Source organism: Nanorana parkeri, unplaced genomic scaffold, assembly GCF_000935625.1.
Source record: "Nanorana parkeri isolate BGI_ZX_2015 unplaced genomic scaffold, ASM93562v1 scaffold22, whole genome shotgun sequence".
In the NCBI taxonomy this organism is placed as follows: domain Eukaryota; kingdom Metazoa; phylum Chordata; class Amphibia; order Anura; family Dicroglossidae; genus Nanorana; species Nanorana parkeri.
The window spans coordinates 1,392,592-1,403,454 of record NW_017306290.1 but is presented as its reverse complement, the minus strand read 5'-3'; the positions used below and the strand labels follow the sequence as shown (position 1 = coordinate 1,403,454).

General features: G+C 39.2%; 1 protein-coding gene across 1 annotated transcript in view; it reads right to left on the bottom strand.

Moving 5' to 3' along the window:
• The window catches only part of MAN1A1 (mannosidase alpha class 1A member 1), a 174,470-nt gene that overhangs the window by 126,643 nt on the left and 36,964 nt on the right, over window positions 1–10,863 (bottom strand). The window lies entirely within an intron of this gene.

Below are 10,863 nucleotides of genomic sequence, written 5' to 3'. Positions count from 1 at the left end.
TGGGGGGGGGGGGGGTGTTAATTCATCAAATTTGGATAAAGACAGTCTGAAGCCCATAGCAACCAGATTCTCTCTTCAGTTTGTTCAGTTAAGATTTGAAAATGAAAATGAGAGAAACTGATTGGATGTCATGCACAGTTGCTCCAGTTTTGATATTGAAATTGATAGAGGTGTATTTATACATTTCTCCTGTAATGAAGCAAGATATTAGTGTATACTGGAAGCTAAAATTGAGATCAGTAATTAAAATTGTAAAAGTTCTAAATAGGTAGAGCAATTTCAGGAGTATTTGCTTCTAAATAAGATCTTTTTAGAAGCTAAGTACAGAGCAAACTGAGGTTTATGTAAACGGTAAAAACTAGGGATGTCCCAGTACCGATAGTTGGTATCAAGGCCAATACAGGGCATTTTCAAGAGCACGAGTACTTGTGAAAATGCCCCGATATTAAAAGGCAGATACTGGCCCTTTTTAAACAAGTTTGGTTGCCTGAGGTACTGTGCTAGCTAGGGACCTCAGGCAGCCTGCTGGGGACCTCGCTGTAGCTGTGACAATGCCGGTCCAGCCCCACATCTCCTTTCTGGTGCCTGCAGAGACAGGCACAGCAATGGACAGCCCCACACCACCCTGGAGAGACCCCCCACGCAGACCTGTATAATGATGGATTGATGGGATCAATGATTATACAGCAATAGAGAATGGCAACCGGCCATAAAGGACTACAAATCTCAGCAATCCATGATTGCTTGCTGGTTGCCATTCTCCATTGCTGAATAATCATGGATTGAGTTACAGTTCTTCATAATTATAAAGAAAATGCCCTAAAATCATTAGTCTGTATTGTTTAAGAAAAAGCGTCACATGTTCGCATGCAATCTTATTGATGGAAAGGTCTTGTCCCTACCTCATTAACAAGAATTGGTAGGGGGAAAAAAAAAAAAAAAAATCTGGATCAGGAGACAAATGTTCTACACATTCATCTTTGGACTTTAAATTTAAAAATGTTGCTTTAATTTTTTTATTACGCACTTGCAAGTTTCCGGTAAAAATCTAACAGTTCGTACAGGTATCAATTTTCCTATAGGCTACTAACCAAACTCTAGATAATGTATTTCTTTGCCCCATTTCTGACTGTCTCTGAAAATAAAAAGTTTAAATATGTGCTGGAAGCAAAGTCAAATATGGAGTGGAAATAAAGAAACATGTCTTCAGTTTTCTTACCATTGCCAAGTTCATCTAGAATTGGAAAACCCTATTATAGCTATTTGAACAAAATTTCAAGAGAGGGCCAAAGAAACTGAAAGATGGGTAGCACGGACAGACAAGTAGAAATATTCCCAGAATGGGAAAAGGAGTTTAAAAAGTCTATTGATTCCTTTTTCTTCTAGTTGTATACTAACTTCATGGAGATCTCTGTTTACATCCAACAGTAATAAAATATTACGCCCATACAAAAATGACCTTACCGCATGATATGTCAGTGTCCTTCTAAGCATTCACCTCTAACTCATGCATATCAATATGCCTTTCTGTAAATCGCTGCCACTTTAACGGTTTTTTTTTCTGGGATAACACCTACTTTAGATTTGTTACCATTCACAAAAGTAGAACACTTTAAAAAAAAAAGTTTCTCTTTTCTAAAAACTCGAAAACTGAAGTTTTCCCCTGCTATTATTGTTAAGGATTACCAAAACCTTTACCACCTATAAAGGGTTGCTTTTTTTTTAGTTTACTTTTGGCTTCCATTGCATAAACCTGTTCTAGGGACAATGCTTGTTCTGGATCTTTTGAGATCGTACAAAACAATCCAACCATGCTGAGTAGTGGCCATGCTTTATAATTAGCTTCTGTGTCAACTACAAAAAAAATATATAGATGTAGAATGACCCATATTAGCAATTCAGTTATCAACACTGTACTGGTTCTAAGCAGCTTCATACTGACTACATACCAAATTAGGTTATCTGAAACATCCAAGTGAGGATTGGGCTATGTAAGGCTTCCTTAACCACCTCAATATCAGCAGGTTACACACCCCTTCTTTCCAGACCATTTTTCACACAGTCATGCAATAGTGAACACTAAAATGAATGTGATAATTTTTTGAGTCAGATGGCGCTTTATTTTGGTGGTACTTAAGAACCACTGTATTTTTTTTACTAAATGCAGAAAAATGCTAAAAATGTGGGATTTCCTTTATTGCTAACATTTTCATTCAATAGATAATGACTAGAGTGGATTCCTGGCATAAAAAAACTTTAGGCTGGCATTGCATTAAAACAAAAGGTGTTGAGGCAAAAGCAGGTAATTCGCAAATGATCCAGAGAAAAGCATGTTTTTAAACATTAGCTTAGAACAGCAGCTGCCCTGACCAGCCATTTAACTACAATGGCTGGTTGGGAGGTGGTTAAGGGATGATGAGCACTTCCAACTGCGATAAACAGACTGTCCAACTTGTTAGAACATCCTAGTGCACTGGGAGTCTACAGTAGTCTGAAAACATAAGGACATAGAATTAGTTTCTCCACTGCCAATAAGCACTGGTGAAGTCAATTATTGGTAGATGAGGTTTTTTTTTGTACTTACAAGGTCTCTACAGTGATTAAAACATAGGGGAATATGCAAAGATGTACTGCATATGCTGTTTTCCCCATTTAACTCTGACCTACAATTTAGGAGAAAAGTACGCGCCAAAGAGGTCTTCCCGATAGCTCTTCCTCCGAAGCTATAAACATGTCTTTCTGGAAATCCCAGTATGCATGTTATTGTAAAGATCTCACAAAAAGGATATTTGTCTGTTGGAACACATCTGCATATCTGACCATTCTCCAATATCTATGTGTAGCATGATTGATTTTCCCAAGATGATTCATGAAGTTGAATATTGAAACAATTTTTTTTCCCCTGACACGTTAACTGAACACAGATCACAGTTACGTGCCAAATCCTTCTCACCTGAGCATCAACATTTAATTAGCATTTTTTTAACTGACCTTTCATAACACTAATATAAGCAAACCTATTAGCTTACAGTATTTAGCATCTCCCAAAATGCCTTTCTTCCCTACAAAATTAAAAAGCTTGTCTTTTATGGGAAGAAGAAGAACTTGCGCAGCTACTTATTTACTGGTAATCACAGGGATGACTATAATTACTCTCCAACCCAAATCTAGTCACTAAAATAGGTCATAAAATGTAAAAGAAAAAAAGGTCACTTCATATCAAGACAAAAAAGGACACATCCCGAGTAATTAAAAGTATAAACAGCAGCCATACAGTCAGCCAATATAGAAAATCTGTGATAAAGTATTTCGCAATGAAAATAATTGACAGTATCCACCATATCCCTGTAAAATAATGACTCATTTTAGGCTACATTTACTCAAGAAATAACCTAAAGTCATTTAGGTCTTTTAAACTTAAAAGTATGCAAATGCTACAATTTTTTTTGTCTAATGTGCACAAATTATTTTTGTATTCCTTCTTTTAAAGCTGCACATCAGACCATTATAATGTTTACTTTGCACCAGGGTCTGACCATAGCAGGTTTTTTTAATGTGCTTCTATTATGCTTTCAATCCATCTTTGTAGGTTTCTATAGAGGCGAATAAAATATCTGAAAAACTAAAATAGAATGCTAGGCAGACATATTTCTTAAAAGTTTTAAAAGGAGAATTCATTTCTCTCTCTCCTGTAGGTGTCTCCCTTAAGTTATAAAGAACCAGGCTGCTATCCATAATTATATGCAACTTCACTTAAAATCCATATCACTAAAGCTGGAATCTTGAAAGAATTTAGATGATTATTACAAATGCGAAAGGAAAATTAGAAACTAACAATAACACCTAGTTGTATCAGTATTTTCTTGCCAAGTTTGCACACAAACATTTTCCTTTTCAACACAGTAAACCAAAAAAATGACAAGACACTTAAAACTGAACTTAACTCTTAAGAAATCAACCTAACAAAAAAACACACAAAAAAAAGGGAAAATCAATGTTTCAATAGAATAGCCTCAAGGTGCCCACACACTTTGCGATAATCGTACAATAATCGCGGGAAATCCCGCGATCGTACGATTATATCTTACGAACATGTTTGAAAACCCGCCGAGAATCGTACGGTTTTCAGCAGGTGTGTAGCATGTTCGTAAGCATGTTGTGCATGTTGTGCCCGTTCAGCATTGCGGTCATCGGAAGCCCGCCCCTCAGCGGGGCGGGCATGCGATCATCGCAAGTACGATCTGCCTGTCCAAGATAGGCAGATCGTACGTTCTTTTAATTACCTTACAGCCATGGCAAGACAAAAGTCTTGCCATGGTTGTAAGGTGTGTGCCCAGCCTTAGTCAGCTTCCTCTTCTGACACATTGTAATATTATGAAAAACTAAATAGGTTTTCTTTCAAAGCTTAGTAGTAACATGTTTATTGTACAATTAATTCTGACAGTTCTCCTCAACAGAAAGTCAATTTAGTACGGATTTAAATTTCAGCAACTAAACACACAAACACTAAATGTTAGAATCGGGTCAAAGGAAACCCTGCAGCAATGTAGAAAAAAACAAAACAAAAACTATAAACATGAAATATAAATTTGACACAAATCCCTGAAGAAATCGCAAGTGTCACTGCATTGCTTCACCACAATCAACTTCTGGTTTTGTACAGGGTGTGCTGCACCCATGTTCCTATTTGCGGTCACCCATTTCATCAGGAAATAAACAGAAGTATACAATCTTAGATTTCTTGTGGTGATTTGCAGGTGCTTGCATATCACGGCTGACCCCCACAAATGCAGAAAAACATCAGATCCCCTTCGAGGAAAGCATAAGCGATGCAGAGAGAGTTCTGTTCATCAAACGATCTCCTGTGTGGGAGCGAGCTTAGAGCTAAAACCAGGAGGCTTTAAAAGGTTGAAGATGCGTTCAAAGAACATAGTCTGCATTTACTCTGAGGGCAGGCTTCTCTGGTCAGACAGTGGTGTGCTCAATGCTCTTGGTGCTCAAAGTAGTGTTGGAAGACCATGAATTGTCAGCAGGTTGATCCTTATGCACAAAGCAAAACATCTGGTGCCAGATTGTGAAGAACATTGAGCTTGTGAAGTTAATCAATGGCTCTGAATCAGAGACAGAAGCAACTGTAGGAACCTCAGATACATTAAAGGCCAACAGGGTAAGAACTAAGTTTTGCCAAAGAGGTAGCTGGTTTGCAGACAGACAACCTGCTAGCAGAACATGCTATTAAACATGCCCAGACTGACGAAAAAAATAAGAATATATATAAGACCTAGTAGACACAGTGTTGTGTTAGAGTCAGGCAAGGCAGAGCCAGGTGAAGAGGATGAGTCTATAGTAATAGTTACATAGTCAGGTTGAAAAAAAGACACAAGCCCATCGAGTCCAACCTATAGAGATACGGAGAGAAAAAAAAAAAAGAAAACAGAAAGCTATGACCACAGCTAACCCCTGTTGATCCAGAGGAAGGCAAAAAAACACTATAAAGCATGGTTCAATTTGCTCCAACAGGGGGAAAAAATCCTTCCCTGGTCCCATAAGACAATCGAATATTCCCTGATGCCTAAAAGGTGCCCATACACTTTACAACCCTCGCAAGACTTTTGTCTTGCGAGGGTTGTAAAGTACTTAAAAAAAACGTACGATCTGCCCATCTTGGACAGGCAGATATTACTTGCGATCATCGCAAGCCCGCCCCCTTGAGGGGCGGACTTGCGATGACTGCAATGAGGGGCGGGCTTGCGAGGACGGCAAACGGGCAGTGAGCCCGTTCGTCAGTTGTCGAGCAAGCAGGCCACTAACTCGCCGAGAATCGTACGATTCCCAGCGGGTTATCTAGCCTGCTGGTTCGATGGAAGACATGCGACCGTACAGTAGAAACGGTCGCACGCCTTCCATACACTGCACGATTCTCGTACGATCACGGGATTTCCCGCGATTCTCGTACGAGAATCGTGCAGTGTATGGGCACCTTTATACACCTATAAGAACTCAATATCCAGTAATATTCTGTGCATTTAAGAATACATCCAGATGTTTTTAAAACAATTAACAGAGCTAGCTAGAGCTAGCTCCTGGGGGAGTCTATTCCACATTTTCACAGTTCTGTGAAGAATTATTTCGGTATGCAACGGTTAAACCGCTTTTCCTCCAGACGCAAAAAGTGCCCCCTTGTCCTTTGCAGTGACCTTAACGTGAATAATTTGGCACCAAGCTCTTTATATGGACCATTTATGTATTCGTACATGGTGATCATGCCCCCCCCTTAATCGCCTTTTCTCCAGAGAGAACAAATTCAGTTCAGTTAGTCTTTCCTCATAGCCGAGCTCCTCCATGCCTCTTATGAGTTTAATTGCCCTTCGCTGCACTTTCTCCAGTTCCACAACATCATTTGTGTGAACTGGTGCCCAAGACTGAACGGCATATTCCAGATGAGGTCTTACTAATGCTTTGTACAGGGGCAGGATGATGTCTCTATCTCTGGGAGTTTATACCCCTCTTAATACAAGAAAGTATTTTGCTTGCTTTAGAAACTGCAGCTTGACATTGCATGCTATTATTGAGTCTATGATCTACCAGAACACCCAGATCTTTCTCCACCATTGACTCCCCCAAACATACTCCCCTAGAGTGTATGACGCATGCATGTTTTTAGTCCCCAAGTGCAGAACTTTACATTTATCAACATTGAAACGCATTTGCCAAATAGATGCCCAATCACACAGTGCATTCAGATCTGCTTGTAAGTTGGAGACATCCTGTAAGGACTGTATTCCCACAACATAAAACTTGGTGTCATCTGCAAACACAGAAATAGTACTTTTAATCCCCAATTCTATGACATTTATAAATAGGTTAAACAGTAAGGGGCCCAACACTGAACCTTGGGGGGACACCACTAAAAGCCTCAGACCACTCAGAGTAAGAATCATTGATCACCACTCTCTGGATATGGTCTTTAAGCCAGTTTTCTACCCAATTACAGATGGAAAGCTCTATACCTACTGACCTTAACTTATACATGCGCCGCATGTGGGGAACTGTGTCAAACGCTTTTGCAAAGTCCAGGTATACCATATCCACAGCCATTCCTCTGTCCAATTTATTACTCACTTCCTCATAAAAAGAAAGTAGGTTTGTTTGACAACTTCTGTCTTTTGTGAATCCGTGCTGACTATCGCTTATATTATTTTCAAGCAAAAACAATTGCATGTGATCATTGATCAAACTTTCAAGTATCTTGCTATTATAGTTAAACTTACATCTCTGTAATTACTTGGTAAAGATTTTGATCCCTTTTTAAATATAGGCACCACATTGGCTTTGCGCCAATCCATCGGTAACAAGCCAGTCATTAGAGAGTCTCTAAAAATTAAATATAATGGCTTTGAAATTACACAGCTCAATTCTTTGAGGGCACATGGGTGTAAGCCGTCTGGCCCAGGTGCTTTGTTCACCTTAATTTTGTCTAACTGTTTCTGGACCATATCAATAGTCAGCCATTGTGGTTCAGTAGAGGCTATGGCACTGCTTTCCCCATTATGGACTTGAGTTATATCATGTTCCTCGGTGTGCACAGAGCTGAGGAAAGTATTTAATAGATTTGCCTTCTCTTTGTCCCAAGTCTGAGTTATCTTTTAAAAGGCCAACAAGCTCCGACCTGATTTTTTTTTACTATTAATATATTTCAATAATTTTTGGGGGTTAATCTTGCAATCTTTTGCAACCTGTTGTTCATTTTGAATCTTTGCGAGCTTTATTTCCTTTTTACATATTTTATTATATTCTATGGAGTCCCAGATTAAGAAAAAACCCCAAAGGGAAATATATAGTGTTAGAGTAAGCTCCGAGTCTGCCAACATCACATGCAAGATGGCAGTGCCCAGCAGCAGTCTCGTAGCTTTGATGTCTACACACCGGACGCTTTTACCAGTAAATAACATGCACATAATGTCATATGTGCATTTAACGTGTTAAGTGTAGATTTTTTTTTTTTTGTTAAATCTGTATGGAGTTTAATTTCAACTGGAAAAAGTATTCACGCCAAGGATACCTCTTAAACAGCTTTACTAGAAGATGCACTAGAGTAGATAAACAATCTTGTAGGATGACAGGGATTCTTAATAGCAATGGATTAGAATGTTTGTGGTGAGAAGGACTTTATTTTACAAATAAAAGTGAGGAAAAAAGTGACAGATGCTACAGTCTGCCTAGTGATCCCTTGCAAAGGGGGCTAATATCGGATCTGCTGTCAAATAAGCTTGCCTTGTATAACCAGTGCTGGACAATCCTCATGATCAATCTTAAAAATATATCTAGTTGCTTTTGGACTTGCTTAGATTGGAGTCCTCAGCAAAGCAATTATATCTTTACAAAATACATTTATTACATTTGTTTAATAGTCTCCAACTAAGCTTAAAATGTAACATCTAATAGAAAGATGGAAAAAACAATTAAGGGAAGCTGCTGATCAGATAACGCACAGATCATCAAGTAAATATATAGAAGGCGATGTAATTAGACTTAAATCTGATTAAACAGCAGGTCAGGCAGGTCATTTGGGATTGTAACTCGCAATGTATAGAAGACAGACACATGACACTTACTGAATCTTAATTCTTTTAAAGGAGAACTATAAGTGAGTGCTTTTTACTCACCTCATAGTTCTAGCCGACCTGTGACAATGAGACTGTCACAGGTCGGCTCAGTAGATCGGGAGGTGAGGGAACGCATACCGGAGTTCGCTCACCTCTCGATCCCGTCACGGCTCTCTGCCGGTACCCTAAGGAGAACTATGGGGAAAAGACTTAACCCCATAGTTCTTCTTTAAGCAACTTTTTTTTTTTGTAATGCAAGTGCTTTTCTAGAGCAAAATAACCGATTTATATGGGTATTATTATAACATATACAGTGTATTGCATATTTAAAATTAACTACACTTACCAGTCTATCCTCATTATTGCATAGTTTTGGTCAATCTAAAAGGGGATTGTACATAAATTGAAAAAGAAAGTGTGCCTAAAATTCATGAATCTACAGTCCTGGAATGGTAACTCCTGCTGGTTCATATGGCAGAATCAAGTATTCGACTTATCCGGTGGTGAATGGCAGTAGAAATGTGGAAGATTTTAAATAAATGGGATGAGTGAAAGGTAAGTATATTCAGGTAACCCATTAGGTACATATAATGGCGGTCCAAACTCTGGTTACTAGTCCTCCAGCTGTGGTGGAACTACAAATCCCATGAGGTATTGCAACATTCTCACAGCCACGACTCCTGGAGAGAGAGATGCATCATGGGATTTGTAGTTACCCACAGCTGGAGGACCAGCGTTTGGCTACCCCTGGTGCAGAGGGTTTAGAACACCCGTCAGGTGGTCTGTGTCCTGGTGACTATCGTTAAAAGTGAAAGAAATTCCAAAATTTTGGGGTGCCATCCGAACAGAATTAGATGGGAAAAATTATAATGGAGACACTAATTCTGGTGACCATGCTAACCACCGGGGATTTCCCTCTTTAGGGGGGAACTTTCTCTCACTTCCTGTTGTGGCTGACAAGAAATGAAGGGAAATATCAGTGAAATTCAAATCGCAAAAATAAAGAGGAAGGAAGGGTGGGAGGAAGGAAGGGAGGGAGGAAGGGAGGAATAAGAGCTCACAAGGGTTACAACCCTCCCTTACTCGAACCTTCTATATCTATAGAAACAGATCTAATTATACCTGAAAATATTGGAATATTTGCACTACAAGGATTAAGTGCTTGTTTTGTCTAAGGAGCTAAAATAAAAGTTATGCTCATCCAAACCGCAGTCCCTGCTGGCTCCTATAGCGCTCCCTCCAGCCCGCCTTCTCCACAGGTGGTATATCTCTCGGCGTCCTCGCGTTCTATATACTTTGTAGGATGTGATAACTCACAGGACCCTAGAACGCTGAAGTGGAGGGGAAGAGAGGCTGTAGGGAGCAGCTTAAGAGCAAGCCAGGATTATGGTTTGGGCGAGTATAACTTTATTTTAGCTCCCTAGACAAAACAAGCACTTAACCCTTGCAGTGCAGGGTTAAGATTTGATTTGCCCAGAGTTCTGCTTCACACATATCCCACATTGCTTGCTTATCCATTAATGAAAATTAAAAATATTCCCCAGTGAATAGATATAGGTTCTCAGAGAATCAGGCCTGATAATGAACTGCAGTCACAATACAACTACTATAGTTCCTCCCATGTCTAAACAGTCTGTGGTAGACCTGATTGGGAATTGCAGGCGCTGATGTAGTCACCCTATCTTTTCTTGTTTAAGCACATGGTTTGCTTAATAGGGAGCCTGTGTGATGCTAAGAAGTTGATGTTACTAAAACAAGAAGCTTTTTGGATTAAGAGATTAGAAACCCTGCACCCCATGGATTCAACAGCAAAAATAACCTGACTGCTCACATTCTCACTATATAATTAAAATATGTAGACGTGGGTCAATGAGGACAGTCCCTTTTGATTAGAAGTTGGACACAGCATAATATATTTTAGGAGAAATATTGAGCATATGTATTAGATACGCTCCAAGCTTTAGAAAGGGCTAATGATGGCTCAGAATTTTATTGCCATGATGCATTGACAGACTTACTATTTGCATACTGCAAATTTCATGGATTTAAAGAGCGATTTTATCAAAAATGCTTTTAGGTTTGTGAATCTTTCTAAGAGCTATGGGGGGCAAATGATCTGCCTGTCATTTTATGAACTGTAACATGTAAAGTCCTGATACAATTGTTCTCCTCAATGGTTGATGTGCAGAGGCTGAGTCATTGTCATGTCAGGTAGATGCAGTCACATGTATTTAACCAAAATTGACAATTACTATAA